Here is a 26,705-nt window from a genome sequence, read left to right as displayed (position 1 = left end):
GCTACCCAGACATGATCACTGGATGGATTACAGAGGCACAATCATAGCTCACTGCAGCCTTGAATTTCTGGGCTCAGGAGATCCTTCCATCTCAGCCTCCCAACATGCTGAGATTGTAGGTGTGAGCCACTGCACCTTAATTTTAAATGAATCTTTAAAATTAAGTTTAATAAAATCATGCAAATCCCAGTTTTTACATGTATAAATGTCTTTAAAAAGTTATTGTTAAAGAAAAAATCTATAAACATATGCAAAGTTCAATTTTATTATTAATAAAAAAACACAATAACAAGAACTTTTTATTGTAAACTGGTGAAAGTAGAAATGATGGCAATGCCCAGTGTTATTAAGACCTTTGGAAAATGGTTAAATTCATAAACTCTTGAAGGAAGGGTAAATTTGAAGAGAAAAATCTCAAGGGAGATGGACCAAAATGCAGACAACATCATAAAATTCTTTGAAAAGTTACATATACTTGTTCCAGCTCACCTTTTTAAAACAAACAACATATTTTCAGAGGTCTATGTTCATGTTATATTCATTATGCGTGTTATACAGAAATCAATAAATTGTAAAAACGTTTAAATATCCAATACAATGTGATTGGATAAACAAAATATGGTACATTAATAAAATAAAAAACTCAAGTAGTACCTCCTAAGAGGAGATAAATAATAAAATTGAAATAGTTAATAAAAAAATACATTTAGTATTTTGTTAGTCTTGAATATGATTGCAGCCTTTTTTAAAACAACCTTTAGACTTACACTTTTTAATCAAAATGTAATGTGGGTTAATAATAGATATTTTAAAAATCACAAGTAATATGGTTTTGATCTATGTCCCCACCCAAATCTCATGTTGAAATGTAATTCCCAGTGTTGGAGGTGGGGCCTGGTGGGAGGTGATTGGATCATAAGAGTGGTTTCTCATGATTTAACACCACCACTCCTCACTCCTCTCTGTTGTCCTCAGAATAGTGAGTTCTCAGGCAGCTGGATGTTTAAAAGTGTGTGCACCTCCCCCATCTCTCTTCCTTCTGCTCTGGCCACTTCAAACCTGCTTGCTTCCCCTTCAGCTTCCGCCATAATTGTAAGTTTTCTGAGGCCTCCCCAGAACCAGATGTTGCCATGTTTCTTGTAGAGCCTGCAGAACCATGAGCCAATTAAACCTCTTTTCTTTATAAATTACCAAGTCTCAGGTTTTTCTTTACAGCAGTGGGAGAATAGACTAATACAGAAAACTGGTACCAAGGAGTAGAGCACTGCAATCAAGATACTTGAAAATGTGGAAGCAGCTTTAAAACTGGGTAAGGGGCAGGGATTGGAACAGTTTGGAGGGCTCAGAAGAAGAAAGGAAGTTAAGGGAAAGTTTGGAACTCCCTAGAAACTGGTTACATTGTTGTGACCAAAATGTTGATAGTGATATGAACAGTGAAGTCCAGGCTGAGGAGGTCACAGATGGAGATGAGGAACTTATTGGAGATGGAAGTAAAGGTCACTTTCTTATGTCTTAGCAAAGAGTTTGGCTATATTGCACCTCTGCTCTAGGGATCTGTGGAACTTTGAACTTGAGAGTGATGATTTAGGGTATTTGGCAGAAAAAAATTTCTAAGCAGCAAGGCACTCAAAAAGTGGCCTGGTTGCTTCTAACTACCTATACTCATATGTGTGAGCAAATACATGACCTGAAACAGGAACTCATATTTTAAAATGAAGCAGAGCATGTTTGGGAAATTTGCAGCCTGGCCATGCAGTAGAAAAGAAAAACCCATTTTCTGGGGAGGAATTCAAACTGGCTACAGAAATTTGCATAAGTAAAGAGGAGCCAAGTGCTGATATCCAAGACAATGGGTTAAAGGCCTCGGAGGCATTTCAGAGACCTTCTTGGCATGCCCCTTCCATCACAGGCCCAGAGGGCTAGGGGGGCTGAATGATTCTGTGTGTCAGGCCCAGGGCTCCACTGCTCTGTGGAGCCTCAGGACACTGCCTCCTGTATTCTGGTGGCTCCAGTTCCAGATGCATCTCCTACTCCAGCTTTGGATTAAAGGGGCCCAGGAACAGCTCAGGTTGATGCTCCAGCAGGTGTAAGCCAGAAGTCTTGGTGGCTACCCCAAAATGTTAAGCCTGCTGGTGTGCAGAGTGCAAGAGTTGAGGCTTAGGAGCCTCCAACTAGATTTCAGAGGATGTATGGAAATGTCTGGATGTGCAGGCAGAAGTCTGGTGCAGAAGTAGATCCCTCAGGAAGAAGCTCTGCTAGGGCACAGCAGAAGGGAAATGTGGGGTTGGAGCCCCCACACAGAGTCCCCACTGGGGCACTGTCTAGGTGAACTATGAGAAGAGTGCCTCGATCTTCCAAACCCCAGAAAGGTAGATCCACTGACAGCTTGTGCCACAAGCCTGGAAAAGCTGGAGGCACTCAATGCCATCCCATGAAAGAGCCACAGGGGCTATACCCTGCAGAGCCAAAGGGGCAGAGATGCCCAAGGCTCTGGGAGCCCATCTCTTGCATTAGCTTGCCCTCAATGTGAGGCATGGAATCAAAGGAAATTTTGGAGCTCTAAGATTTAATGACTGCCCAGCTGTGTTTTGGACTTGCATGGGGCCTGTGGCCCTTTTTTTGGCCAATCTCTCTAATTTGGAATGGGAACATTTACCCAACACCTGTAACCCCATTCTATCTTGGAAGTAACTAGCTTATTTTTTATTTTACAGGCTCAAAGACAGAAGGGTTTGCTTTGTCTCAGATGAGACTCTGGACTGGGACTTTTGAGTTAATGCTGGAACGAGTTAAGAGTTTGGGGGACTGTTGTGAAGGGATGATTGTGAGACAGCCAGGTGACAGCAGGTCCCTGGCAAAACTCCAGCCAGCCTGCACACTGCAGTGGAGCCTCAGGAAGTTTGCAATGTCTGCAGCAGGGAGGAGCCTGACACCTTCTCTTCCTGTGTGGAAACTGGGATTCCAACTTCAAGGCAGCAGCACTCTAACAGGGACTCTGGCCTTGCAGAGAGTCCCTGTTTCCCCCTTTGCCTCATTTTTACTCCATAAAACCCTGTCTTACTCACCATTTAAATTGTCTATAACCCTGAATTTTCATGGCCACGGAACAAAAAACCCATATTTAGCTGAACTAAGAAAGAGCCCTGCAACAATTGTATTTTAAAATGTGAGAAGGAAATGAGATTTGGAAGGGGCCAGGTGCAGAATGATATTGTTTGAATCTGTGTTCCCACCCTAATCTCATGTTGAAATGTAATTCCCAATGTTAGGAGGTGGAGTCTGGTGAGAAGGGAGGTGATTGAATCATGAGAGCAGTTTCCCATGGTTTAAACACCATTCCTATGACAATGCTGTCATAGGGATCGTGAGTTCTCATGGGACCTAATTGTTTAAAAGTGTGTGTACTTTCCCCATCTCTCTTCCTTTTGCTCTTGCCATGTAAGACCTGCCTGCTTCTCCTCCACCTTCTTCCATGATCATAAGTTTTCTGAGGCCTCCCCAGAACCAGATGCTGCCATGCTTTCTGTACAGCCTGCAGAACCATGAGCCAATTACACTTCTTTGCTTTATAAATTACCCAGTCACTCACAGGTATTTCTTTACAGCAGTATGAGAAGGAATACAACAAGTAAAGCTAAAGTAAATAATTTAAATCAATCTGAAGTAAACAACCACAAATATTTATATATGCATACATATATTTTTTAAAAAACAAATAAATTATAATTAGAGTTCAGCTATGGCACTTGTTAGAAGACTGTGCAAAGCACAAATTCCAGTTATTTGAAAGAAATCTTTAATCCTAAAATATTATGTGATAACATAATTGTTACCATTGCTTTTTGAAGAATAATTTGTGTGTGTGTGTGTAGAATTATTGAAGAGCTAGTGAAGTAACAGGGAGTTTCCATTTAAAAAAGTTTATAGAATTTTGTCTTCCTAAACTCTAATTAAATTCTTATTAAATAAATTAGGAAAATAATGTATTTTAAAAATACATTAGATTTGGCTGGGCGCAGTGGCTCACGCCTGTAATCCCAGCACTTTGGGAGGCCGAGACGGGCGGATCACAAGGTCAGGAGATCGAGACCATCTTGGCTAACACGGTGAAACCCCGTCTCTACTAAAAATACAAAAGATTAGCCGGGCGCGGTGGCGGGCGCCTGTAGTCCCAGCTACTCGAGAGGCTGAGGCAGGAGAATGGCGTGAACCTGGGAGGCGGAGCTTGCAGTGAGCCGAGATTGTGCCACTGCAATCCGGCCTGGGCTAAAGAGCGGGACTCCGTCTCAAAAAAAAAAAAAAAAAAAAAAAAAAAAAAATACATTAGATTTCTTATTTTTGACTTGTTGACTTAAGAGAAAAAGGCTGAAGCACAAAATATAATTTTAAGAGTTTACATGAACCAAAGTGAGGTCTGCTGCATGGGAGACACTTCCAAGTAGTTTTGGGGAGTGTTCCATCAACCCTTGTTACAAACTGGTTTTTAAAGGCAAAGAAAACAAGGAGTGGGCTGATACAAGGTTATCTAATAGGAATTCTCATTGACTACAGAGGTATCATTGATTAGTGATTGGCTATACATTATTGAAGTAATGGTTTGAGTTATGGTGTCCATCATATGGCATTTAAAGGCTTCTTGGCATCAGTTAATCTAGAGCCCACATAGCAAGTGCCTTTAAGAGATAATTGTTTTGCTCTAATGGGAGAGATGTGACTGCTATTTTATTCAAATGCCTCTCTGGGCCTGATAATTTACAGGAGCTCACATTCCTCAGATACAAATTTGCTTTTTTTCTTCACTGATTAAACTGCCATTTATTCTAAATGATAGTATCAAAAGGATTGCATGTTGCAGTTAAAAATAATACAAGTTCAAAGTAGTCATAAGGCTGTGTTATTGTGAATATATCAGAGCCATTCGAACCAGAGTGATCCATCCTGGAAAGGGACTGGCTGGGTAAAATGAGACTGACCTGCTGGGCTGCATTCCCAGGAGCTTAGGCATTCAAAATCACAACTTGTTAATGGTCAAGGAAACAGATTAATAATGTTTACTAAACAAACCCAGGACTTAACAGACCCAGAAAGTGTCCTGATGTCCCCATATCTTAAAGACAAAAGCATTCTTAGTTTAAGAATATTTTGCTTTAAGATAACTATGGAGATTTTTGCAAAATCAGTAGAATTACACAAAGATTAACAATTTACACACACGTGTATACATATATACACACACATATGTGTGTGTGTGTATATGTATACATATGTGTATATACACACACACACACACGCACACACATATATGATATGGTTTGGCTGTGTCCCCACCGAAATCTCAACCTGAATTGTAACTCCCACAATTCCCACGTGTCATGAGAGGGACCCAGTGAGAGGTAATTGAATCATGGGGGTGGGCCTTTCTCATGCTGTTCTCATAATAGTGAATAAGTCTCACAAGATCTGATGGTTGCATAAAGAGGAGTTTCCCTGTATAAGCTTTCTCTCTTTGCCTGCCATCATCCATGTAAGACGTGACATGCTCCTCCTTGCCTTCTGCCATGATTGTGAGGCCTACTCAGCCACGTGGAACTGTAAGTCCATTAAAACTCTTTTTCTTTCCAATCTCAGGTATGTTTTTATCAGCAGCATGAAAACAGACTTATACAATATATATTTTTTTTGTTTTTCGCTTTTTTAACTTCTACATAAACAAGCATTCTGCCTAAGGTAGGCATGTCTCTCCTCTTGCTTTCAGGAATGCCCTCCTCTATGGAGTAGCCATTGTTTTTGTTTCTTTATTTCTCGAATAAACTTGCTTTCACTTAACTTTGCAGCCCAGCCCCAAATTCTTTCTTGTGTAAGATCCAAGAATCCTCTCTTGGGACCCCTTTCCAGTGACCGTTATGGTAAATACTTAGCATGACAGTTGTGCCAGGGGACCAAAAAACTTTTACTATGGCACTTGTTGGAAAATTATGAAAAGCACAAACTCCAATTATTTGGAAAAAACTCATCTAATCCTATAATATTATGTGATAACATAATTGCTACAATTGCTTTTCAAAGAATAATTTGGGGTGTGTGTGTGTGTGTGTGTGTGTGCGTGTGTGTGTAGAATTATTGAAGAGTTAGTGAGGTAACAGGGTGCTTCCATTTAAGAAAGTTTATAGAATTTTGTTTTCCTAGAGGAATGAAAATTTGTCCAATAGAAAATGGCATTGTGCAGGACGGTAGAGGAATGACGACTGGAACTAACTTAGAGGCTCTAATAGTAAGATTGCATGCCATCTATGCAACTCCTAGCAATCACATAATGTTTCATTGTTTATTATCTTATAATTGGTTGTGTTAGATTTTTTAAAATATAATTGCTTCTTTTATACTTCTGTAATTTGATTCTATCCTCTAGTTCCATGAAATGAAGTTTACTCAGTTCATTTTTTTCATATATATGTGTTATTACAGCTTATCGGAAATTTGCAAAAAATGTGCTGCATGTTCTAAATTTTTGAATAGTAAATGAGATGTGTGTGTGTATATATATATATAGACATAAAACTATTAACAATGACTTTCTGATGGTACAGTTATTAATATTTTTTTTTAATTTCTTTTTTAAGAATTTAAAATTATTCTGTACTGCTTTCTTGAGAAGAAAATACATATTTACATGGTAAACCTATATATTGAAAACTTAAGTAAAATATTAAATAAATGACATCAGTTTACGATAAAATGTTAATAAAATTTGAAAAGAAATTGTATTAGGCCGTTTTCACACTGCTATGAAGAACTACCTGAGACTGGGTAGTTTATAAAAACAGGTTTAATTTACTCACAGTTCACATGGCTGGGGAGGCCTCAGGAAACTTACAGTCATGGCAGAAGGCAAAGGAGAAACAATGTATGTCTTACATGACAGAAGAAGCGAGAGGGTGAAGGGGGAAGTGCCAGTTTAATGCCATCAGATCTCGTGAGAACTCACTCACTATCATGAGAAAAGCATGAGGAAAACTACCCCCATTATCATCACCTCCCACCTGGTCCCTTCCTCTACACACATGCGGATTACAATTCATGATGAGATTTCGGTAGGGACACAGAGCCAAATCTTATCAGGAACCCATTAAATTCACACTGTATGCTGCATTCACTCAGCATGTTAAAAAATACAAGTTAGTACCCTTCACATTTTACTCTTTTGCATTAAAAGGTTATATATCTATGTTTATCTGCAATTTTAAAGAATATAGATTAGACACTTTTACTCTTTTGTAACTGTTTTGGGTCTAAGGAAGTTTTTTTTTTAGTAAAATGGTCGTCGTTGCCAATAGAGAAATAATTAGATTGCAATGCATTATCTGAAATGCTTTTTGCTTTATAAAACATTTTCCAGCAAAGTTTCTGTAGAAAATGGAATTCCTCCCCCTTAGGTTATATTTCACAAGGATTATGAGTATTAGGTGTCTTTCTTTTGATACCTGCCATGAAAGCTCTGCCTGGATAAAACCAGCCAAACTGGCTAATCTCCTACAGCTATTTGTGATAGTCACTATGCATAAGAATGGTAAGTGAGAGATGCAACTCAAGTGTTCCCACTGGGAAGAAAGTCTATCATCATCTGTCTAACATTGCTATGGCTCCTTAAATGAAGGATTCAATACCTGGAATCATTTTCAAAATATGCCAAAGCCATCTTTGCTCGCTAATCCTTCTGACAGTTGAAATGCTATAATGAAAATATTACAAAAGTGGCTCTTACAAGAGACAGTCATATGTTTTCCCTAAAGTTTAGGGGACTGTTTTCAACACGTTTCTCTCAATTAGTATTTCTTTTTAGAAGACTAATGCTTGGTTTGCACATGTATATTTTTAATAATTATATTTATTGAATAATTAATGACCAACTATTAGTTATCCTTTATTAGGTTATAAACTGATATTAAGAATTAAAAGATAAATAAAAATCAGATGTAGCAATATAGCACATCAAAATTTGAGTATAATAAACAATCTTTCAGGTAATTATTCCCAAAATCCAAGTAAAAATATAATCAGTGGGAGTAAATACAGAAACATCTAAATTAATGTCAACTTCACTGAGAGCTATTTGACAACATGTATTGAGGTCTGAAATCAATGTGATTCCCTGTCCTTATATTGAACAATACTGGACAATTTCTGTGTCTTTATCATGAAATGCTAGGGACAATCAAATATTTGCTTCTGGAAGATATGACAGTGAGCCAACTGAAATTGCTTTCTTTTTTTTTTTTTTTTGAAACGGAGTCTCGCTCTGTCGCCCAGGCTGGAGTGCGGTGGCGTGATCTCGACTCACTTTAAGCTCCGCCTCCCGTGTTCACGCCATTCTCCTGCCTCAGCCTCCCCAGTAGTTGGGACAACAGATGCCTGCCACCACGCCCGGCTAATTTTTTGTATTTTTTTAGTAGAGACGGGGTTTCACCATGTTAGCTAGGATGGTCTCGATCCCAAAGTGCTGGGATTACAGGCGTGAGCTAGTGCACCCGTCCTAAAATAGCTTTCTTATCAAGACTAACAGATTGCTCAAGACTTATTTCAAGACCCTGAATTCACATTGCCAATCAATTCAAAGCCACTTTATCATAAATTGTTCCTAATCCTAGGCGTTTACACAGATTACAAGTCCTACCTTAATATTACACAAATCAGGTCATCAAACTCTGTAACTATCCTCCAATTTGTTCATACTGAGACACTACTAATACTACTTCAAGTTGATATTCCCTCCTTATTGCAGTAAGTCTAATCAACTTAAATTTGCTTAATCAACAGCTTTTTCAGGTGGTCTTTGTGGAGGGCAACTGTCAATAGTTTCAAAGCACTTGAAGACACAAATATTCAATAATAGAGAGATATTAATTTGAATTAGCATACGATCGTAAGGTAGAATGCCATAACATAATGAAAAATCAAAGATTTAAAAAAAGTAGATGGACATCTTGCATTATATTCAAAAGGAGTGAAAACAAATGATAATCAAAATGATTTTTGTCTTCTACTCCACCCAAATTTGTTACTTCTCAATTTTATTCACTTCAGTAAAGAACTTTAACACCTATCTTGTTGCTCCAGCCAAAAATCATAAGGATTATTTTGGTTACACTTTTTGTCCCTATCTAGATATATTGTATTGACCTTTACATTTTGCTTTAATCACAAAGTATATACGTCCCCTTTTATTATTTGCATTTCCTAATATTGAAGTTGTTGGGACTCAGGACACACTACCCCAAAATGTGACTATAGGAGACTAAAATATGCCCTCACAAAATATACTTCTTGGCATATTTTGAGATAGCTATTCAGAGAAGCTGCAGACACAGGAATAGATCTGAAAAGCTGTCCTTTTGTAAAAGAAATTCACATCTATCTACATTAGTAAACAGCAAATGCAAGAATAGGCTTTCTCTGAGCCTCTTCATCTGCCTAAAACAGATCTAGAAAAGATCATATCAATGCTTAGCCCAGAAAGAATTTTGCATAGCCCATCACCTATTCTTCTGAAGGCTGCCTGAGAAACTTGATCTGTATAGTAAAACAACCTTTGTTCATCGTGGATGTCCTCCCCTCACGCTCCATGGCCTGTGTTGCCACCTCTCCACAACAAGCCCCTATTTCTTTCTCTAGCTCAAAATGCTATTTAAGCTTCGACCATCTGGCCCCTCTTTGAGTCTTATATTTTGTGGGATTCCTGTGCATATGCACATAATAAATGTGTATGCCTTTTCTCTCTCTTTCTTTTTTTTTAAGAGATAGAGTCTTGCTCTTTTTTTATTTTTTAAGAGATAGTATTGCCACTCTGGAGTGTAGTGGCCTGGGATGGATCATAGTTCACTGTAGCCACAAACTCCTGGGCTCAAGGGATCATCCTGCCTCAGCCTCCTGAATAGCTGGACTACACGCATGAGCCAGAGCATCCAGATTTGTCTTACTAATCTGTCTACTGTCAAGATCATTACAGAGCTCAAACCTTCAGAGGGTGGAAGGAAAGTTTTCTTCACCTTTAGAAAGTCATTATTATGTCTTTCCAGGGATACCATAATACTAGCTGCCCTTCTTCTATTCTTAGCCTTTCAACTAATTCTCAACATAGTAGCCGATTGGGTCATTTATGAATGCAAATTAGATATAGTGTAAATCACTATAACATCTATTTATTGCAATGAGAATAAAATGTAAACTCTTATTATGGCATATCCTTAATAATATAGGTAAATATATATTCTTACCTCTCCAACTTCACCTCTTATTATTCTCTTTCTAGCTCACAAAAGTCAGCTTCACTGACTTTCTGTGTTATTTTTCAACTAAGTCAAACTCTCACCACTTTGGGCCTTTATTGCTGTTAATTTCATTGGAATTTGCTTCTCTAGCATTTCCTTATTTTTTGAATATTATTGGGAAATATAATTTTAAGATAATCTTCCCCAACCCAAAAATGTTCTTCAAAAAGGTGGTAGAGAAAGAAACCACATATGTTGGTTTGCATATTTTGGCAACATTATCATTTTACAACTTTATTTTAGAAAAATGGTCTCACATACACACACACAAACACACACACATAATTTCTAAAAAATTTCACAGAGGAACCCTCCACAAATCGTTCAGGCCAAAAAAGAGGAGACAATGTTACTTCCCATTCTCTGAACATGACTGATGCTGGGCAGCTATTCAGGAGATAAATGGTCTCTTTACATAAAGAGTCATATGAATTTGATATTTTTCTTTTCAAGTTCTTGAGAGTATTAGTGTTTTTTCTCAAAAAGATAGGCCAATCATTTGTGAGGAATGTAAAAGGAAGAGAGTATTTAAAATAATAACCATACAATACCAAAAACAAACAAATAAAAAAATCTCTATTCACATCACAGTTAGGTTTTGGGCCATGTCTTCTAACACCGTGAAGCCAAAGTAATAATAAATCTGGTTAGATCAGGGATCAAGGTGGGGCATACTTTGAAAGCTGACATATTTTGTGTATGATCTCTTAAGTTGTACTCCTCTAGGAAAACTTCCCTCCTGCCTTCTCCACTGCATCTTTCCTAAATTCTGATCTCTTTTCTGAATAATATGACATTTATTCTTATTTATAATTTTTAAATGTATTTAAATTATTTTTTCATAGAGACAGGGTCTCCCTATGTTGCCCAGACTGGTTTTGAACTCCTGGACTCAAGTGATCTTCCTACCTTAGCCTTCCAAAGTGCTGGGATTACAGATGTGAGCCACCATGTCCAGACGACATAATGTAACATTTCTTATGCAGCCACTTTTAAAAAAAAATTTCATAGATGATTAACTGTGTGCATGTTTGGAAGGTTTATTCACATTGTCAACAAAGGCCATGAGATCTGTGGAGAAAAAATGGAAATCTTATTTTCTATTATAAAATAATCCATTGATTGAGGAGGCATAACATTCAATAGAAATAAAAGTATGCTCTCCACAGAACAAAGGGAGGGACTGGCTTAAATAGGGAAAGTTCTCACCTAGGTTATCAACCAGGTCCACTTACACAAATGAAAGTTTCAAACTTGTTCATTTTTGATTGGCCAAAATAGTTGAGCCCTGATTAGGTGGTCTCTAGACCCAAAATCAGCCAAGTCTCTGTCAGATGTTTCTTTCAAACAGCCAGTGAGTGGCACGGGGAGTTTCTGGTCACAGTTAATCTTGGCACTGACAACGGGAACTTCTTTGGCTTGGTTGTAAAAAGGGAGGTCCTGTGACACTTAGATCTTTCTAAGAATGCAGAGTACGTGATTGTTCCCTCTCTTAACTGTGATGGCCTGGTTCTGCTTTAACTTTGAGAAGCTCAGTTAGCCAGGGAGAGTCCATTTTGTCTGTTAGCGGGGGCAAATTTCAACAACACATAGATAATAATGTCTTAAATTCTTAAAGAGCTAATTTCTCATTATTCTATATATCTCTCCACACATATCTACTAGTTGAGAACATCTGAAATACTTACTAAGTTGATTTTTTTTTTACATGGAAACTCTACAAACTTATATTTTTGCCATGACATTATTTTTCCTGTGTCCCAGATGTTCAATGCCATGATGTTTTATTGAACATTTAAAAGCCATATATTGTAAAAAATGTTAGTATTTAGAAGACTCTCAAGAAGTTTCATATCTCTGTGTATCTGAGGACATTTCATTAAGCAAAGAGCCTAAAGATGTTTCTCTAAAAGTTTGGCAGTGTGGAACTTCTCTCAGAATATTTCATCATGAGGATTTCCTTGGATTGGCTTTACTCATGTATCATTTAGCAGTTAGCAATTCACTTACTTATTTTGTGCTTCTCCTTGGCCATTCTTTGCCAGAACAATTAGATTCCACAACAGGAATTTGGTCCTAAACATTTTTTAATTATTTCCTTTACTCTTGGATATGTGTTTAAAATTTATTCTAAATATGTCAAATATAAAATAAGATTAGCTGTTACTGTTGGAAAACAACAGTTTTATATTGAAATTACTTTTTAGCGACTTTATATTTCAAGGGAAAACATATTTCTACTTGCAATACTTAGATGAGTGATTTGGAATGAGCCACTGAGGATCAGAGAACTTGCCTTCAAGTTTTCATGACACCACTTGTGAACAGAGTTCTGGGCAATCTATTTTTTTTTTTCTTTTCACATTGGAGTTTTGTATAGCAGGTAGGCTGGAGCAGTGGTCTCCCATCAATCAGACATTCATAACAAAAGTTTACATATGTGTTTGTTGAAACTGAGAAGGTAGATTTTTGGTTAATAAGGAAAAACGTGTTATTTATTTTCAAAAAAAAGCTTTTTTATATATGTTAAAGATAATAAGTCTTTACATTTGTGAAAAAGTATTTTTGATATTATTCTATTGATCAAACTTAGACACCATTGATCTTTCACATTCTTCCAAGAGTTAAGTTAAAGAAACAAAAATAAATTCAGGGTCATGGTTGAAACAAATTTGATAAGTGCTATATTTTTAAAATTTCTATTAAAACATATTTTTGCTCTTCTTTTGTTTTCTATAATGTTTAATTCTCCATTTCTTTTTTTTCTGATTTTTCCAATGTAGAAAAAAATGTAGTCAATAGAGTAAGTTCCAAATTCCAAGTTAATATGCCTTTAGCATGTATTTTCTAGGCTTAAAATTGTAGTTTTACTCTCATATTTAACTTGAGATAAGTGAACTGACTATTCTCATCTCTGGTGGTATTTACTATAGTTGCATTTGCACTTTGCAAAAGTACTCAAAAAAGATATATCTTTGCCCCAAGAAGTGTTTTTCTTTAATTTCTAATAGACTGAAGTTTTCCCCACTTAGGTGGAACAGGACTCACGAGATGTCACCAGTAAGCTGTGACACTACTGTGGCACTTAGTGGAGATCTATTCGGAATGTCAATAGAATCATCATTTGAATGCAAACATCAGCAGCTTCTCTTCGATGACTTCTTCATTCTATTTATTTTGTACACATATAACAATTTTCTGCCAAACTACAATTCCCAGACATTGGAAACTAGCAGACTTTAATAACTACAAAAATTAGAACAATATACACATATTGTCAATGACATTCGGAAAATAAAACAATGCTATTTAGTTTGCTAGACACAATAAATTCAATAATTTCAGAATAAAAAACTGTACTCCAAACGTAATCAATCTAACTTTATAAACAGTTGATTATGTTGTTCTTATTTATCAGATTTCACTATTTACAATTATGAATTCTGTCACAGACAGCACCTAGACTGAAAACAGCCCTCTATGGATTGTTGATTTAGGGTCATGGTCTCTGAAGTCACATGTAAGTCAATCAAATGGTATGTAAGAGAATGCCTCAGTGCGTCAGAAAAAAATATTAGAATTGAATTTATAATTAGTTTTAAAATCTCACCCTTTAAAAATGTGAATGTTTTGATTCAAACATTGTATATTGTGTATGATATAAAATACATTAGTATGGTAGTGTGTAACTATAACTTATAAACACATAAACAGAAATGTATTAGGTATGAAGACTTCAGCTTTTTAACAGATAGAATATGGAATCATATATTTGGGGTCCATTAATTTAGTGAATTAGTTTTTATAATATCTATGTTTTAGTCCAGTGATTTTATACTATGCTGATAGGAAATTCAAGAACATTAAATAATTCATTGTAAGGAGACATACAGGGAAGAAGGAAGAAGCCTTTCAAGGTTCTCTTTACCTCTATTTAGTTTCATACCAGGACATCTCTAGTTTTGTCTGTTTTACATAATGTGCTTTAATGTTATAATCTATCTGTCAGAAACATAATTTCCACCAATAATTGTATTTTATTTATTTATTTAGGGACAGAGACTCACTCTGTCACCCAGGCTGGAGTGCAGTGGCCCAATCTCGGCTCACTACAACCTCCACCTCCCAGGTTCAAGATATTCTCATGCCCCAGCCTCCCAAGTAGCTGGGATTACAGGCGTGGGTCACCAAGCTCAGCTAATTTTTGTATTTTTAGTAGAGATGGGGTTTCACCATGTTGGCCAGGCTAGTATTGAACTCCTGGCCGCAAGTAATCTGCCCATCTCAGCCTCCCAAAGTGCTAGGATTACAGGTGTGAGCCACAACGCCCAGCCTTTATTTATTTTTTTAATTGACACATTATAATTGTACATATTTATGGTATACAATTTAATGTTTTAATATGCATATACGCTGTTTATCAAATCAGGGGTATTTTAACATATCTATCATCTCGTGCATTTATCATTACTTTGTATTGAAAACAAAAGCCTCTCTTCTAGCTATTTTGTACTATACAATATTTCAATGGCACTAATGATTTTTAAATATTCGTTGAAAACCACTACTAAGGTGTAGGATGGCATTGTCATTTTGAGCCAGTAGAAACCATGTTAGTTACATATGTATATATATCTGAATACAACTGCAATTATTGTTTTATTTGTTTCCTCCCTAAAGCCTCCTTTAGTTTTTCTCATTGTTTTCAAAGGCTGCATGATAGTCTATTAAGTGGTTTCATAGTAAATCATTTGGAACAATTTCAATTGGCAAAATATTCTCTTCTTCCAATTTTCAACATTTATTTATATTCCTTAACAGTATTTTTAGAGAAAAAAATAATTTTAGAGAAATCTGAAGAAGAAATGCATGCTGATTTTAGAGTTGATAAAATAAGAAAATTTTAAGGAAGAGACACTTGAGCAGAGAGCTGAGTAACCATTGGTAATGAAATAAGCAAAGACAGGGGGAAGACAACGCAAAGCTAAGTATATGTTCTAAGGGCTATAATATGTCAGAGGCCTGTAAGCTGTTACCCCAGGTGCTGGGTTTTACGTCATACAGCTCAATTATTGAAATTTGTTTTTAACTATCTATTTTTGGGACAATTTTAGATTAACAGAATTATTACAAAGATAACCCAGATATTCCCATATGATCCACATTCGGTTTTCTCCATTATCAAAACTATATCAATTTCCTATTCCTACTCTAACAAATGTCAACATACTTAGAGGCTTGCAACAACACAAATGTCTTGCCTTAAAGCAGGTTAGAAGCAGTAAAATCAATTTGTCTGCTGGGTTATGTTTCTTCTGGAGGCTCTGGGGCAGCAGTCCCCAACATTTTCAGCACCAGGGATGGGTTTTGTGGAAGACAATTTTTCCACAGATGGATGGGGTTGGAGTTGTAGGGGGATGTTTTGGGGATGAAACTTTTTCCACTTCAGACCAACAGGCATTAGTGAAGTTCTTTATTTTTATTTATTTTTTTGTATTATACTTTAAGTTTTAGGGTACATGTGCACAATGTGCAGGTTTGTTACACATGTATACATGCGCCATGTGGGTGTGCTGCACCCATTAACTCATCATTTACATTAGGTATATCTCCTGATGCTATCTCTCCCCCCTCCCCCCACCCCACAACAGGCCCCAGTGTGCGATGTTCCCCTTTCTGTGTCCACGTGTTCTCATTGTTCAATTCCCACCTGTGAGTGAGAACATGCAGTGTTTGGTTTTTTGTCCTTGTGATAGTTTGCTGAGAATGGTGGTTTGCAGCTTCACCCATGTCCCTACAAAAGGACATGAACTCATCGTTTTTTATGGCTGCATAGTATTCCATGGTGTATATGTGCCACATTTTCTTAATCCAGTCTGTCATTTATGGACATTTGGGTTGGTTCCAAGTCTTTGCTATTGTAAATAGTGCTGCAATAAATATACGTGTGCATGTGTCTTTATAGCAGCATGATTTATAATCCTTTGGGTATATACCCAGTAATGGGATGGCTGGGTCAAATGGTATTTCTAGTTCTAGATCCTTGAGGAGTCACCACACTGTCTTCCACAATAGTTGAACTAGTTTACAGTCCCACCAACTGTGTAAAAGTGTTCCTATTTCTCCACATCCTCTCCAGCACCTGTTGTTTCCTGACTTTTTAATGATCGCCATTCTAACTGGTATGAGATAGTGAGGTTCTTATAAGGAGCACTTACCCTAGATTCCTTGCACGTTCAGTTCACAGTAGGGTCCGGGCTCCTATGAGAATCTAATGTTGCCGCTGATCTGACAGGAACCGGAGCTCAGGCAGTAATGCTGGGTCTCTGCCACTCACCTCCTGCTGTGCAGCCAGGTTCCTAACAGGCCACGGACTGGTACCAGTCTGCCACCCGGGGACTGGGGACCCTTGCTGTAGGAGATAATCCACTTCCTTGCCTTTTTCAGCTTGTAGAGGCTATCTCTATTTCTTAGCTTATAGCTCCCTTCTTCCACCTCCAAGGCCAACAGAGTAGCACTTTCCAATCTCTCTTACACACACTCACACACATCTCAATTTCATCATCACATCGATAACTCTGAGCCTCCTGCCTCTCTTATAATGACTCTTGTGATTAGGCACATCTAGGTAATCCAGAATAATCTCTCCATCTCAAGACCCTTAATTTATATCTGTAGGTTGCCTGTTTTCATGTAGGGTAACAGTTTCACAGATTTAGGGGATTAGGAGGTAGACATTTTTGGGGGATGGAAGGACATTATATCTTACACTGATAAGGTGTATTTGTCACAAATATATTGATATACTATTGATATACTATATTGATATACTATTATTTTTTATACAGATATTCATGCTTTCCTTTCCATTCTCTTCCACTCTGGACCTCCTAACTCTAAGTTGCCTGTGCCTCATCCTAAATTAATTTCCTTACTATTACCACCAGCCTCACATTTTATGTAATGTACCATTATGAGCATTTAAGTTACTACAAATGCCTCCTTTTTAATTCATTTTCAGTCAGCTTCCAAGGTATCACACAATTCTTTTCTCCTCCTACTTTACCAGTCTCTCCTTTTTAGGGCTATTTGCTGAATTCTTTTTCTGTTTCCAACATCTTAGTGTTGTAGATACTAGAGATCAGTCTTTGGCCTTCTTCTCTTTTCTGCTCACATTCACTGAATCATCATTTTATTCAGTTAGATGGCTTTATAGTCAAATGTGTGCCTAGAATTTCAAAGCTTTATCTTCAGGCTGGTCACTCTCCTTAAGTCCAGATGCATATATTCAACTTGCTACATTTCCATTAAGATACCTAATAGATATCCCAAATATGCACAGATACACCCCCACACATACTCACACACACAAAGCATAATCATCTCTACTTCAGCAGATGACAACTTCTTTCGTTTAATGGCTCAGACTAAAGCTTTCAGTCATTGTTGACTCTTTTTCTATCATATTAAATCGAATCTGTCAAGAATTTCTCTCGGCTTTACTAAAAAAATACATTATAATTCAACCATTATCTACACACTACAATTCTGATCCAAGCCATCTTTGTTTCTGCTATCGATTGATCCAGTAGCCTCTAGGTTCATCTCCTTGCCCCTTCCAGTCTATTATCAAAACAGAAGTCAGAGTTATTTATCCATTATGACATAGAGGTCAGACATTGCTACTTTCTTGTTCAAGTCATTCAATGCTGTCTCTTTTTATTTATTCAGAATTAAATGGAAAGTCCTTAAAATAGCCTATAATGGTCAAAATTGTTTGACTCCTATTAGCTCTGTGGCCTCATTTCCTTCTATGTTGCTTATATAGCTCCTATCATAATGACCTCTCTGTTTTTCCTCAAACACACAAGTCCCATCCCATTTCAAGCATTTTGCACTGGGGTGTTCCCTCTCTCTGTATTGCTTTCCCAATATTTGCATGTATATCACCTGATTAGTAAGACCTGAGCCCACAGCCTTATGTAAAATTGCAACCCACTTATCACTCTCATACTCTTGATTCCCTTCAATCAACTCTATTTTTTTCCGTAACACGTACCATATTCTAATCATTATATTTAGTTGTTTTACGTTTATATTGTTTAATTTATATTATTCCCTCATCTCGTCATTTTAATATAAGCTAGACATCAGCAAGCATTATGGTTTGTTTTAGTTACCATTCCTTCCAGACACTGTAAACTCTGCCTGGCACATGGCAGAAACTCAATATGTAATTTGTGAATCAATGAATAAGTCATTCCATTTAAGAAAAAATATAATGTCTGGCATAAAACAAAGCACAATTTTTCTATATTTATTCAAGTAATAAAAAGTGGTTGCCAACTGGATGATTCCCAATTTGGCATTCCAGAAGCAAGAACGAACTCCGTAAAAAAAATCCTACCTCCAAAAAAAAGAAAAATCCCTGATATATTTTTTGTTTTTTAAAAATAAACATTACCAGTGAAGGATTTGTGATCATATCCAAACATTTCATAAGACCACACAAGAAATTAATAGCCCAGTGATGCCTAAGCCAAAATTTAATCTTCATACACATAACAAATTCACGAAGACATGCAAGCATTAGATTCAGTTACATCAACAGAGGAGAAAAACACAAGATGGCAAATTCTTCTCCTTAAGAACTGAATACACAAAAGTATTTCAATAGAAAAAAATCTCATAAAGGCAGGATTTCAAGTGAGTATTAAAAAGTTAATGATTCTTTTGAGATTTTAATTCCAGACATTCATGATTACATGTCTTCTAGACTCTACAGCTTTAGCAATTGCGATCAAATTCTTTATATGGTTAGGCTACTTTTTTTTTTTAAGGGCATATGGAAGAAAAGACAGAAAATAATATTTCAGAGATTTCTGAGGCAAAAAAATAGACTTTTAATGCATCACTTCTATCTAGCAAAACCAGATAGAAAGAGAAATTGCGTGTCTGTAGACATTTTCACATACACACAAATGTGCATACACCCACAGTCATAACTTTCTGATAATAAAAGTGTTCTTGTGATTGGTGTCATACATACCTTCTACAGAATTCTGCAAGCTATCAAGATAGTGTACGTATCTGGAATAAGATCTCTTCTCCCTAAACAGGAAGTCAGAGTGAACTGACACCCTGGGTGTAACACCATTACTTGCTCACTATCTACCCAAGTATTATAGTAAAGAGATATCTATTCCTTTCTTTCACCCTGACCCACACACTGCCTTAAACTCACCAGAATTAATCTCTCTCTATATCTATATCTATATATCTATACATATCCATTTTATCTATATATATATATATATCTCTATATTTATCTAGGTAGATACATAGCTAGATATATTTATCTCATTAATTTAGTCCCAAGAAAATGCTCATATTCCTAGTAACATCTTGTGTTCTTTACATGAATGATCATATATCTTTATATGGCTACTATTCTGTCTCCTTTTTAATGCTTCCTCAAATTCTAAAATAGTTTCTGGATGCCATTTGAAATTTATGCTCCATTAACAGTTAAATATCTCATACTTGTGCTTGAAATATTTCTTTCATCTTTATGTTTGAATGTAAGTCTGAACCTCTTCTAAGGACCCTAGTTAACACTACTTACCATAGATTTCATTCCACGGGACCTGGAGCTGGTGTCAGTGTCATTCTTTCTCCTCATTACCATTTTCAAACCATTCTCCTTTCCTACATTAAAAAAAAGAGAAGAAGAAGAATCAGAATTATATCTAATTTAATGATTATATCACACTGTATTCTTTATTTTGATGCTATGTAGTGTCCTCAAATTGAAATTTGATTTAATGTGATTGCATCTTTTTTTTATCCTTTGGGGAATTATAAAAAAACAAGATAGATTGTTTGTGAACATTATTTGTATATTCTATTAACCTGCTTTTCTCACTAAATAATATAACTTGGTAATGTTCTCATATGCCATAAATTCTAATAGTCGCATATTATGCTACTATATGGAATTACATTGATCTATTTAACAATTTCTGGGTAATTTTTATTTCATTTTTATTGGTAAAATAATCCTATCCTTTTTAAAAATTAAACATATTATAAATTATGTTTATTTCAAAGGACTTGATAAATATTTATGAAATTCCATTCTACAACTTGCCCTTTTAATTTCCACAGCCTATTTCTAAAAAAAATAGTAAAATTATACTTTAGATTATAAATAGAATGTCAATGAATTTTTAAAAGAAGATATTTCAAAGGATACATTTTATGATCACATGCATTCAATCTAAAATATGGTTTACAAAGGTATAAAGGAAAAAAATAGCCACATGAAAAATATATTCCATTAAATAATTTTGGGGTCTAAATGTTAATAAAAAACCACAATTACATAAGCTTTAGAAAACAATGAAAATGAGAACATTGTATATGACCACCTATAATACTGATCAAAAGTCAAGTAAGAAAGAACATTATAAATGAGCCATTCTGCTCAAGAAGTTAAAAAGAAAGCATAAAACAAACATGAAAAGCAGGAATGTCCCAGGGGCAGAAAGATTCAGGCTTCAGATCTGCCTGAGTTCTGCTCTTCATAATTTATAATTAAAACAAAGTAAAAAAAATTGGATTATTACACTGAAAATCATTTGGCCTATTTCGGAGACTTTCATAAATATTATGCTTTTTATCACTTCGGCCAAATGGCCCATAAGATGCTGACTTCTATAGAACATGACAGTTCTAAACTGTAAAACATTAAATGTTACAGAAAACATGCTGTGGAAGTCCACTTTGTCAAAATATCCTAGTTCTATATAGCAAGGCTTTGGAATAACTTGTAAATGAATAAACAAGCATCATAGGTAAGCCAAATTGAACATTCAAGGAAACATTTTGAGCACCTTGTAAACTATAATCATCCAATCCCTCTTGGACTCTTGCCTCCGTTTTGACAATTTGGAAGCAAGATGAAAGTAGATAAAGTGTTTACTACAAGAGAGGGTGCTTCTGCGATATACAAAGGGAATTGTAAACTTAGTCCTGTGATCCTGCCATTAGTCTTTTTAATGATTCTGAGCCACAACCTCCCTGAGATAACATCTTTTTCTCTCTATGCTTGAGCTTTGAGAAGCCTAGAGGAATCTTGATTTTTTTTTTAGCCTTTTATTAAACTTAAGCCTAGAAATAAGGGAAAGCTAAAGGAAAAGGATTAGAGAGGTTTGTTCAGCACTGCCAGAGAAAGAAAATCCCTGCCTTACTGCCAGATATATTAAACTCCTGATCTTGCAATTGCATAAAATTATCACTGGCATTATATCTATGTCAATTAAATCTGGTGCTGCAGAAAATGATTTAACCAGTTATCTCTTTCAATGTCATTCAAGAACTCTAATTAGTGTGAGAGGTGTGTTTCTCTTTTAAGTAGTGCTGTAGTCATCTAGGTATTATCCAAAGGCACCATTAAAACTCATTAATATGAGAGTATCTCAGAGGGGTTTATGGGCTTTCGGGAGAGTACTGTTCAGACAAGTTTGCCCATAAAAGTATTTTGGATTAAAAATGTTAGAGTATATTGTTTTCTATCATGAGAAAATATTTCTTTCAGTATTATAAGCAGACTGATAATGCTTCTGCTTATTTTTCAAAGATCCTCTATTTTTATAAGACCTAGATTTTTGTTCCTTATTTTATTCATAACCTTTACAAATAGATATAATTTTATTCAATACGCAATTTTTGTAAGAAAAGAGAAAAGCAGTGCATGAAAGTTTAACTTTTCTAAGTTTACATAGTAAAACTTCTTTTACTCTCTGGCTACCCTCCTCTGTTTTACTGTTCATCTTAACTACGAATAAACTGGTTTGGCAATAATAAAAGATTTGAATATCCATGAGCAATTTAAAATTATAGCTTGGAAAGTATTGCTTTCAGACTCACACTTTTTCCTATCTTTCCTTCCTGATTAGTGCAAAAGCTCATTGACCCACCATTCCATTGAATCCCAATCAGTTTTTGGATAGTTTGCACTATTTTATGGTGGAAGCATGCCTGACCAAACAGATTACTATAACCTGAGAGTAGATTTCTCTTCTTATGTATTTTCAAACCCTACCCAATGCAGTACTGAACATATAGTTAGAAATTCTTTAGTGTTTGTTAACACTTTATTTGCTAAGTAGAGAATTTTAAAATTAATAATAAAATATCTTTATTGACATATTTGCACTAAAATAAATTATATGCAAAGTATTTTAACGTTGTTATATAACCAGAATTTAACAAGTGAATTCTGTATGTCAGATATAGGGCTAAGAAACAGGAATATAGAGAGGAGTATAATGTAAACCCAGATCTCAAAAGGTTCAGAATCTGGTATGGGGGACAAATAAGTAAACCAATAATTACAAAATGCAACAATGGGTTTCATAATTGAGAAATACATGAGATAAAAGATTTAGGTAAGTGATTCTTAGTTAAGAAAAAGCAAGGTTTGGGGCAAAGTTTCAAGGTTGGGGAAAATTGGGCAGAGCATATCTTCTATAACAGAAAGTACAATGCTAAATCTTGAAGAGTAAGTACAATGTGGCCAAAATGAAAATTTTGGGAAGGATATTTTTAGCAAAGACAAGATTGCTAAATTAGATGAGGGTATGGGACATAAAGAAGCTTATGGTAATTTTGTATTATCCACAGAATATATGAAAAAAAATTGAGAAATGAGACTGAAAACAGAGTAAACAAATGATTAATAACTAAGAGAATATTAAAGAATGCTATGGTTTGAATGTGTTCCCTTAAGTTCATATGTTGGGAACCTAATCCTCAGGGTAATAGTATTTAAAGGTGGGAGTTTATCAGGTGATTAGATCATGAGAGCTCTGTCCTCATGAATGGACAAATGCTGTTATCATGGAAGAGATTTAGTTATCACAGTTGTGGATTCCTGATGAAAAGGATAAGTTTGACCTCTTCCTCTCTCAGTCTCACACTCTCTTGCTCTGCCACTTTCATCAAGGGATGATGCATTTGGTGCCATAGATGATGGCACCAAACATGGATGCCACTTTCTTGGACTTCCTAGTCTCCAGAACTGCAAGCCAAGTAAACTTCTATTGTTTATAAATTACCCACTCTGTGATCTTCCATTACAGCAACAAAATTAAGACAAAGAGTTAATACTTCATTTTAATGGTAATAAAAGAGATACAGAGGAATAACACACAGTGAAAATAAATTAAAAACACAAAATAGCAGTTTTAATTTATAACATCATAGTATTAAGTGTAAGTATTAAGTTATAACAACATAGCATTATCATTAAATGAAAATAGTATAGAAATACCAATTAAAGTCAGACATTGGTGGAGTGGAGGGAAAAATCACAAACCAACTCTATGGTGTTTTACAAATAATTGATTTCAAATTTTACAGCATAGGTAATTTAAAGTAAAAGTGTTACAGGAAAGGGGTCCTGATCCAGACCCCAAAAGTGGGTTCTTGGAATTCACACAAGAAAGAATTCAGTGCAAAGTAAAAGCAAGTTTATTGAGAAAGTACAGTGGTGAAAGGACTCCCTAGACAGAGTCGGACGTTCCTGAAAGCAAGAGGAGGAACGCATCCACCCTATGTACAATGTTTTTAAAAAATGATACACTGGATTTAGTGGGATTTATTAGAAGTCTGCAAAGCTGGTTATATATTAAAAAAAATCAATGTAATCCAACATATCAGCAGGCTAAGAAGGCAAATCACATGATTGTATCAACTGATGCAGAAAAGTCATTTGAGAAAAGCTAGCATCTATTTATAGTAATAATAATAACTCAGTACATTTTCAGTAGAAAAAAAATCTCAACTTGATAAAGATATATTTAAAAACCTAGAGGTAATATCATCCTTAATGTTGAAATATTTAGTGTTTCCACTTTAAGTGAAGAACATGGCAAAAAAAGGCAATTCTCGTCACTCTCATCCAACATAAAACTACAGTGAATCCAGTAAAAAAGAAATAAAAGGCACAAATCGGAAAGGAAGGAAAAACTGTCTCTATTTGTTGATGATACAATTATCTATGTAGAAAATTTCAAGTAGTTTGCAAAGTAGAAATGTTTTGTAGAACTAATATGAGATTAAGCAAGGCTGTAGCGTATGAAAGTAGCACATGCATAGACACACACAGACAAACGAATCACATTTCTAAATAGTAACGGTGAACATATCAAAACCAAAATTAAAATCACAATACCATTTATAATTTTTCCAAAAAAATATAAAATACTTAGGTACAAACTGAACAAAACACGTACATTATCTATACACTAAAATTACAAAATGCTGATAAAAGAAATAAAAGAAGTACCAAATAAATGTAAAGGTATACCATGCTCATAGGAAGAGTCAACATAATAAAGCTGTAATTTCCCTTCAAACTGATTCACAGGTTCAGTGACATTCCTATGAAAATCCCAACAAATTTTGTTGTTGTTGCTGTTGTTTTGTTTCATATTTTTACACTTTGACAAGCTCATTCTAAAATATTTATGGAAAGCCACAGGCCCTAGAATATCTAAAACAATTTTGAAAAAGAATAATATTGTCTTACCATATTGCTATATAATCATGAGACTGTAGTATTGGTGGAAAAATAGGTCATAAATCAATAGAACAGACCAGAGAACCTAACATTAGACTCCCACAAAGGCACAAAAGCTATTCAATGCAGAAAGCATCACCTTCTGTTTGTTTGTTTGTTTTTGAAGATAGGATCTTACTCTCTCATTCAGGCTGGAGTACAGTGGCATAATCATGGCTCACTGCAGCCTTAAACTCCTGGGCTAAGAGATCCTCTCACTGCAGTCCCCTAAATAGCTGGGACTATAGGTTCATGCCACCACACCTGATTAATTTATTTTTTTAAAAATTATTGTAGAAATAAGGGTCTCACTATGTTGGCAAGGTTGGTCTTGAAATCTTGGCTTCAAACAATCCTTCCACCTTGGCTTCCAAAAGTTCTGGGATTACAGGCATAAACCACCACATCCATCCAGCATAGCTTTTCAAACAAATGGTATCGTTGCAACAAGATATCCATAGGCCAAAAAAAAAAAAGTCTTGACCTTAACCTCATGCCTTATGCAAAAGTTAATATAAATAAATGTATCTTGTATTTCAATGCAAAATATAAGACTATCTTTTTGTGAAAAGTAGGAGAAAATCTTTGTAACCACAGTTAGGCAAAGACTTCTTAGGCTTGACACCAAAAGTACAAAGCATAAAAGGAAAAAACAGTGATAAATTGGACTTCATCAAAATTAAAAACCCTTGCTCCATGAAAGGCCTTCTTAAGAGAATTGAAAAGATAACCTACAGTCTGGGATAGAAATAAATGCAAACCTCTTATTCAAATAAAGATTTTTATCTAAAATATATAAACAACTCAAAAACCTCACCAGATAAAAATGAACAATCCAGTCAGAAAATGGGAAAAAATGAATTGAATATACGTTTAACCCAACAGGACATCCAGATGGCAAATAAGCAAGAAAGATGTTGCACTTCATTAATCACCAGAAAGTAGGAGGTTAAAATCACAATGAGCTATTCTAGCACGCCTATCAGAATGGCTAATATTTAAAAATAAAACCATGATAATATCAAATGCTGACAGGAATGTGGAGAAATTGAATCATTCATACATTGCTGGTGAGAACATAAAATGATACAGTCATTCTGAAAATTATTTGGCAATTACTTATAAAATTAAAATGCTCTTACCATATGACCCAGCAATTGCACTTTCAGGCCTTTGTCTTAGAGAAATGACAACCTAACCTAACACCAAAACCTAAATAAATGTTCATAGCAGTTTTATTAATATTCATAGTATCCAAAATCTAGCAACAATCCTGTCCTTAAATGGCCAATGACTGAATAAACTGTGATTCATATGCACCATGGAACACTACTCAGGGATCAAGAAAACAAACTAGTAACATATGTAACAACCTGGAAAAAGCTCAAGGGCACTATGTTAAGTGAAAAAAAAAAAGCCAATCTCAAGGGGTCATATACTGCATGATTCCGTTTATATAACGTTTCTAAATGAAAAAAACTTTGTTATAGCCCCAAATTAGAAGTAATTTGATGTCCTTCAGCATGTGTATAGTAAACCAAGCTATGATACATTCATGCTATAGAATACTACTAAGGAATGAAATGAAAGAAAATATTAATATATGTGAAGCTGAGATGAATTATCATTAAATCATGCTGAATGAAAGAAGCCAATCCCAAAAGTTTACCTATTGCATAGCCTATATATAGATATATATATATTTTTTTTTTGAGACAGAGTTTTACTCTGCGGCCCAGGCTGGAGTGCAGTGG

At 35.5% G+C, this 26,705-nt stretch overlaps 1 long non-coding RNA gene across 1 annotated transcript in view; it reads right to left on the bottom strand.

Annotated features, from left to right (window-relative positions):
- Positions 1 to 26,705, bottom strand: part of LOC109025645 (uncharacterized) — a 548,608-nt gene that overhangs the window by 112,389 nt on the left and 409,514 nt on the right. The window contains exon 2 of the long non-coding RNA XR_002004557.4: positions 19,951 to 20,033. This is a non-coding gene — a long non-coding RNA (uncharacterized lncRNA). The remainder of the gene's footprint in view (positions 1 to 19,950; positions 20,034 to 26,705) is intronic.

The sequence above is a fragment of the Gorilla gorilla genome, chromosome 12 (genome assembly GCF_029281585.2).
Source record: "Gorilla gorilla gorilla isolate KB3781 chromosome 12, NHGRI_mGorGor1-v2.1_pri, whole genome shotgun sequence".
NCBI lineage: Eukaryota > Metazoa > Chordata > Mammalia > Primates > Hominidae > Gorilla > Gorilla gorilla.
This window is presented reverse-complemented; position numbering and strand designations above follow the sequence as displayed.